Source organism: Panthera leo, chromosome A1, assembly GCF_018350215.1.
Source record: "Panthera leo isolate Ple1 chromosome A1, P.leo_Ple1_pat1.1, whole genome shotgun sequence".
NCBI lineage: Eukaryota > Metazoa > Chordata > Mammalia > Carnivora > Felidae > Panthera > Panthera leo.
The window spans coordinates 25,357,691-25,365,736 of NC_056679.1; the positions used below are offsets into that span (position 1 = coordinate 25,357,691).

An 8,046-nucleotide genomic window follows, 5' to 3' on the forward strand; every position below is an offset into this window, starting at 1 on the left:
TATGACAGACCTTAAGGCCTGCAGATGCTAAGACAACCACGTGACCGTTCACAAGGCTTTCCAGGCCCGGCTTTGAAAGATGGAATGTGGGAGAGCTGGTGGGCAGAGGAAAATCAACTGCTGTGTCCTGTATCTAAAAGGGCTGTGGGTGTCAGAAATAGAATACTGGAAATGCATCTATTTGACAGGCCTGGAGCAGTTCCCATCTGCTGCTAAGGTTTCCACTAGAGATGCAAGAAAAAAGCGTCCTCGCGCTTTCTGTCTGTCTGCTCGTGGCAGTTAAGATTGAATGGGGGAATACAGGACAAAAACGTGGGAGAGAATTTCTGCAACTCCGAAGTAACCCGGTCAACAACGAAGACCTTGTTTTACTCCAGAGGATCGAAAATGAGTTTTATGAGAGAAGTGTTGGGAAATGATTGCCCAGAGACCCTTGCCTTTTGATTAATTCCACTTTTAAAAGCTTAGGGGTTAAAACTAAATTGAAGGCAAGCCAGTGACTCATCTGGTCTTCTGACACATGAACCCAGGATGAGTCCAGTGACTTAGCTATCTGGCATTTGCCCTGAGAGTCCATTATTGGCTCGGAACCTGAGACATGCCAAGGTTGGAGGTGTCCCCTGATGATTGGTAGAAGTAAACCCAAATACTGAAAACCAGGCTGGTAGCAATTTAAGCATTTTGGTATGACCTTAAAAATCTAGAAAAAGTGCCAGTCCCTGATCTAGGAGGCCACATGGCCCTCTCAAACGGGAAAGAATTTTCAGGCAGTGGTCTGAGCTGTGAGTATGGCCACCTGATGGTGGGAGAGGTCTTGAGGTCCCATCTGTACTGAAACCTGATTTAGTGGACTAGCCATAGAAACCAGTGGAAGAACAGGAGTAGCAATGCAGAGGCTTTGTAGGAAGTGAAGAATTCAGGTCAGTGAAACCTAGGAATGCTTATTTTAGCCTGGTTAAGATACTTTGTGTGAGAGTAACAGGTCATGTGTATTTGTGTATATGTCAGAAGGCCTGTCATTTTATGTCCCTTAATGATGCTGAGATCGGTAACAGGCATGTTCCTAGTGTCGTTTAAGTCCTCGACTTTGTTACATGTATGGAGAAAAATTGAAAAAGGACTTTCATAGTGTTGTCTGGGAAGGCCTCTGTAATGTGATTTGAATAGTAACCTGAAAGCAAGTAAGTAGACTATGGATATCGGGGCAGAACATTCCAAGCAAAGAAATGCAAACGCAGAGTCTGAAGTGCAGTGTGCTTGACATGTTCTGGGGACACGGTGGCCAGTTGGACCCACGATGATAAGGGGAAAAGTTAAGGCATAAAAGTGAGTACCCAGGAAAAGAAACCAGATTAAAATAAGGCCATAGGCTTTGAGCAGAAGGGTGACATGATATGACCTAATGAATTGGGTAAACAATTGACTCTTAGGAGGGGAAAGAAGAGGTCTAAGGATTTAAGGAGAGCCTGAGAGATCTCAGTGCATGACCTTTGAAGCCAGAACACCCTGAGATCACTTAGGATAGACTCTGCCCTCCAGCGTACAGCTTGAGATTGGTCAGCATGATGAACTGGCAAAGGTGATTCAGAAGGAACTGGTCCCAGAGGTAGGAAAATGATGGGAGTGGTCTGGAAGTCCAGTGGACTGTTTGAGAGTTACCTGTTGCCAAACCGTCAAGGTGAGGGCCAAGAAGGCGAACTTGACAAATGTTTGGTTTGAATAAGGGGAAGAAAGCCTGGCAAAAATGGACTCAACGAACAACTAGCATGTTGCCCATGAATTGTCCATAGAAACAGGTGACCCTTGAGCAACACAGGTGTAACTTGCATGAGCACACTTAGACTTTACGGTGCCATAAAGTAGTTCATGCTTTTTTTCCTCTAGCTTTATTCTAAGGCTACAGTATACAACATACAAAATATGTTTTAATGTGCTGTTGGCAAGGCTTCTGGTCAACAGTAGGCCATTAGGTATTTGGGAGTCGAAGGTTAGTGTGCAGATTTTTTACAGGGCGGGTGGTGCCTTAAATCCCTGTGTTTAAGGATCGACTACGTGTTTTTTATTGCCTGTTCATCTGCTTAAGTAATAGGTGTGTGAATGGCTCCTTTGAGTCAATAGACCTTTTTCTTAAAATAGAACTTGCATTGATGTAAGTTCCATCATCTGAACTTGAGGGTTAACCAGTAACTACAAACTAAATTGGTAATGACAGTTTCGGTAAATTTTAACAGTAAGAACCTCAACCAACTCAAAGACATTGATACAAAAGTGTCCTAAAGTTCTGAGCATATGCATGGGGCAGAGCGACCTTGGCCGGCAGCCAGAATATTCAGGACAATAGAACTTAAATCAGGAGGATGTTAATGAGTGAGGAGAGATCACACCTTAGCGACCAGTAATTTGTACTTAGGTTGCTGCTACGCAACTCATACTTCTATGATAAAAGCACAACAGCCCCCCGGTGGGCCACAAACCTATTCCTTCAAAAGAGCTCCAGCTTTGTGGCAATGGGTACCTGTTTCCAGAGACTGCCCATAAGAACCGAGTGCCCGACCTGATGTTCTGGGGCAGATCCATGATCCTCTGGGGCTACGGATCATACGTGAAAATCACTTTTCCTTTGATGCTGCCCCAATATGACTTAACTTTGGATATTTAGTTCTTTGGGTAACTTAATATTCCATCATACCAAAGGTAAAATCTGACTAAAGTGTTTAACAGAACACAACTAAAGAAAAAGGTGCTGGGGCGCCTGGCTGGCTCAGTTGGTAGAGCATGCAACTCGATCCTGGGGTTGTGAGTTCAAGCCCCACATTGGGTGTAGGGATTAATTAAAAATAGTCTGGAAAAAAAAAATGCTATGCACCCTCTGTTGAAATAGTTAACTGCTATGACAGAAGCAATCTAAGTACAAGGTACGTTCTTTAAGCTTGGAGTTTGAATATAAAGTTACAAATCCTAATGAGGCTGGTAGTTTATATTTATCCCACTAAATTCCTCCAAATCCATCCCTAAGTGCAGCAGTGGTACATGTGACCATAAGGCTTGTTGGCAGTCCAAAGCCTGTTTCTTTCTTTTTTTTTTTTTTTTTTTTTTAACTATTGTGGGGCATGTTTTTAGCTACTGGAACATTCCAGTTTATTTTCTAAGCTAGTAGATTGTGGATTTGTGCTATTCTACATGGTTTCATACAACAGCCTGGAAATTCACATACAAGATTCCTCCCTATGCTGGGCCATGAGAACCTTAAGTAGATGTGATGTTAGCAAGAGTCTACACAATTGAGAGAAATGTCAACGTTGAGCCTAGGGGAAGATTCTTTTCAAAGTAACTGTTCAGTGACGTTTCCTTCAATTACTGATGCCTCTCCTCCGCCCCCTCCAGGATTTACTTGACATCTCCCTTCGTTTATATGTGTGTAGTACTCTTCTGAGCTGGAGGTAAAGCAGGAAGCATGGAGATGGGGGGACCTTACGGGGTGCTTTTGCATTAATGCATCACAATTTGACACGGAGAAGTGAGAATTCAGACATCGGATGACTCACTTGAGGGGTCCTCTGTGGGAGAAGACACGGACCACAGTTGGCTAGCCAAGACTGCAGCACTTTCCAGTAGTTTCGTAGAGCTATGCTAGACCTTCAGTCCTGAGATTCTAAGTGTGACGCTAGAAATCTCGTCTTGTACTTGGTAATTTTCTTCATGTGTAAAGACGGCAGAGAAGTTCTAGTTTATCTTCAAGTGCTGCTTGCACATGGCCTCACCTAGAGCACAGGATTATAAGGTGACTCTACCCAGAGTATTAAATCTGCCATTCCCTAAGCAGCTGGTAGAGCTCTGGTAAGTCACAGAGAAAGTTGGTATTTTGTGGACATGTATTCAAAACAGCTATACATGTAATTTTCTTAAGTACAGGAATTTGGAAGTCTCCCTCAAGAACTGCTAATTTGTTTTGTGAGTCACATGTCCAAACTCACATTCATCCTGGAGTGGAGGTGGGAATCAGCAAGAAAAAGGAGGAAATAACTACATTAACACCTATTTTGGCTGCCTTATCGATGTGGAATAATGGAGATCAACAGATAGCAAGTATAAACTCTGGTCTTTCTCCCCATCCCTCTTAAGTCTCCTCCCCCATATTAACATGAGGGCAGCCCACATTGATGGGTTTTGTCAAATGGAACATGGGCCGGGTGGCCCCACCCCTGGCGACTGCCATCATACCAGCAGGATGGTAAATACCAACTGCTGGCATCTATTAAAAGCAAAAGTGACTAAGCTTTTGAAAATTGGTTAAGTAATGTGCAAACTGTTCCACGAAGGAGGAGGGCTGGGTATGAATGTGAGCAGCTGGGTTTAGCATCCCAAGAGCCACGTGGAGGACTACTTTTCCAAGGTAGTTACTAAACCCCATGGTTTACAGGGTGTGGGAGCTGTGCAAAACTCCCAACTGATGCTTCGCTTCCCCTACCAATATCCTGTGGTTTTGCTATTTTCTGGCCCCTCAGGTTGCCCGTATCTGAAAGCCGTCCCTGCACCTGCATTTTATCTGGCAGGCTTCCACTTCACAGGCTTTCCTCCCACTGTTCGCTCCAAGCAGACTCTTTTCCCAGAGAGCCACGTGACTCACTGACAACCTTTCAGTCTACTCAGAGGCCATCTTGTCAAGATCAAGAGAGGCCTTCTGAGCATGCCATTTAAGCCCGCGGCCCCACCACCCAGTCCCCTTTGCTTTGGTTTTCCTCCATGGCACTTCTCACCATCTAACATACTATGTATTTTACTTGCTTGCTGGGTTATCTGTCTCTACCCCAACCTCATGCAGGCTCCAGAAGGGCTTGGCTTTAAGGCTCAGTGCCATGTCCTCAATGTTCAGGACAGTGCCCGGCATTTAGCACATAGGTGCTCAGTGTGTGTTTGTCACAGGATTGAAAGAATGATGGGAGATAGCTACGCACACTGCCGGGTTTCACCTGGATATGCTTCTTTTAAGAAAGAATGTTTCACGTCCCAAACTGCGGAATTTAGTGACTGTAGCAAAAAACATCACTCCCTTGCCCCACTTCATTCCTGCTAGGCTATTTTTACTGTCCCAAGACACAATCTGCATATTTTCTGTCTTTTTTTTTTTTTCTTCTTCTTTCTAAATAACTTGCTTCAACGATTACTTCTTGATTTTTCAGTTTCAGAGTTTAGATATTACCTTTGGATTTTATGGAGGGTGACAAGTTTGGAGAGGGTATGGAAGCTGTATACCCCCCTCCCCATACCTTGCCCTGTGCGTCTCTTCCGTCTGGCTCTTCCTGAGTCCTCTCCTTTTATGGCAGACCGGTAATCTAGTAAGCAAAGTGTTTTCCTGAGGTCTACGAGCCGCTGTAGCAAATTAATCCAACCTAAAGGGGCAGGGGAATCCCCAATTCCTAGCAGCACAGGTGACCTGGACCTGCCATTGGCATCTGAAGTGGAGGGAGGAGGAGACAGTCCTGTAGGACGGATTCCTTACCGTGGGATCTGATGCTGTCCCCAGGTAGACTGTGTCAGAGCACGTCACCCTCCCAGCAAATAGATCTGTTCCTAACCCAGAAGCTCTCAGAACCCTGTCCTTTTGAGTTTTTATGAAGGCTTTAATACCTAGGCACAACTGATTAAATCACTGGCCATTGGTGATTGGACTCAATCTCCAGCCCCTCCCCCCGCCCAGGAAGAGATGGGGTAAAACTGAAATTTTCAACCCTTCAATCACACTGTTGGGTCCACTGGCAATCTGCCTCCATCTTTAGGTGCCTTCCAGGAATGACCTCAAAACAAGAGACACCTTTTATTGCCCTCATCACAGGAAATCCCAAAGGTTTTAGGACCTTTGCCAGAAATGGGGACAAAGATCAAATATTTGTCTTATTATAAATCACAACATTGCAAAATGTAAATTTTTTTTTTTTTTTTTTTAACTTGGAAGTGCTCCAGGAACCTAGTGGACCCAGTGTCTAATTTCCTGGAGAGCTCCCTCATCCAGGCTTTGCCACCTTGCTGCCCTGTGGTCACATGGCCGGTCCGGGAGTGCCTCAGTCTCAGATTACAGTTTGCCTAAATCCCAAGTTTCCTTTCTATCTTGGTGAAGCAGCTCTCTAATAGCTTATTGAGAGGTTAGGCATTTTTTTGTGTGATTTTGCTTGTATAAAATGCCCTTATTCTCTACATGATCGATAATTTGGCTAAGTATGGACTTCTAGATTAGGCAGTGAATTTCTGTGTAAGTGGTGAGGCCTAGAAGGAGGGAGTATGAAAAATACGGTGCATTGTTAAGCAGGAAGCCCAAGTGTGTCCCCACACGACATGGGAGCTATTACACGTGACTTTTACCTGCAGTATCTTGTAAGATTAGATTTTTCTTAGACTTTTCTTTTTTTTAATGTTTATTTTTGAGAGAGAAACAGTGCCAGTGGGCTAGGGGCAGAAAGAGAGGGAGACACAGAATCCGAAGCAGGCTCCAGGCTCTGAGCTGTCAGCACAGAGCCCGACGTGGGGCTCGAACTCAAACCGCGAGATCCTGATCTGAGCTGAAGTCGGATGTTTAACCGACTAAGCCACCCAGGTGCCCCTTACTTAGATTTCTTTACATTTCCCTTAAATAACTTATTTTAAAAGTGTGAAAGTAGCTGTAAGCTTCCAGGTCATAGGAGGTTAGCAAAAGAAGAGAGCTTCAATTCCGCCCCCCACCCCCCATTATTTTGTTCTTCATTTATCTAATAGCAGCTTAAATCTGAATACAGCCTAAGGTTCTGCGAGCACTCTAGTGATGAAGTTTTGGGGTGATGGGAGGGTTCGTGGGGTCCAGAGTCGACGGCCAAGAAAGAAGTCTTGATATCTTTGGTGCGAAAAGGTGATTTTTTACTAAAGCAAGGGGCCAGGATCCACAGGCAGAAAGAGCAGCACTCTAAGTGTGGAGGGTGACCATTTTATGCAGTCAGTGGGGCGGAGATAAAGTCTAGAGGGAGTTTCCACAGAGACTTTCACATGCTAAAGACTTAGTGGAGGCCTAGCTATTGTCCAGCTAAGGTTGTTTTTCCCTCTAACAAAGCATTAACTTCGAGACAGTAGGGAGTTCCTGGACTTTAGGCTATGATGGGATTGCCTTTTTCTGGTAAACTGGTGGAGACTGTCATCAGTTTAACCATTTTTGTTGTTGTTGTTGTTGTTGTTGTTGTTTTGTCCTTTCCTGTTTTGGGGTAGCTGGGAGTGTCCAAGGAATATCATACACGTCCCACCTGGGGGACGGGGGTGCTGTTAGCCTGCACCTTGGCCCATGTTCCCTCATCACTAGGAGTCTGAAACCAATAGTGCTGTCATTAAATTGCCACTTTATTATTTTTTCTTAATGTTTGTTTATTTTGAGAGAGAGCATGTGAGCAGGGGAGAAGCAGAGAGAGAGAATCCCGCTGCCCTGTCAGTGCAGGGCCTGACGCAGGGCTCGAACCCCTGAACCATGAGATCATTACCTGAGCCAAAATCAAGAGTCAGGCGCTTAACTGACTGAGCCGCCCAGGTGCCCCTAAATTGCCACTTTAAATCCTGCTTACTGTGGCTGGTCACACTCCTTCCTTATTTCCATGCCTTGGGCAAACCACAAGTTTCTTAACAGCCAACTTTTATTTATTTATTTATTTTTTTAATTTTTAAAAAAAAATTTTTTTTTTAACGTTTATTTATTTTTGAGACATAGAGAGACAGAGCATGAACAGGGGGAGGGTCAGAGAGAGAGAGGGAGACACAGAATCTGAAACAGGCTCCAGATTCTGAGCTGTCAGCACAGAGCACGACGCGGGGCTCGAACCCACGAACCGCGAGATCATGACCTGAGCCGAAGTCTGACGCTTAACCGACTGAGCCACCCAGGCGCCCCCCAACTTTTAATTAGTATACACATATGCTCTCTCTTTCCCAAAAATCTAACCTCAACTACCGAAGAAGGATCTTGCCTTGCATTGTCCTGACTCTAGTGCGGCTCTGCCCAAACTATCTGTGGTAAAAGGATGATTTTCTTTACATTTC

General features: G+C 44.6%; 1 non-coding gene across 1 annotated transcript; it reads left to right on the top strand.

The window, feature by feature from the left end:
• Nucleotides 1-171: 171 nt before the first annotated feature.
• Nucleotides 172-305, top strand: LOC122202969. Its single transcript, XR_006194994.1, has one exon. It is a non-coding gene; the product is annotated as a small nucleolar RNA SNORA31 (small nucleolar RNA).
• Nucleotides 306-8,046: the final 7,741 nt, after the last annotated feature.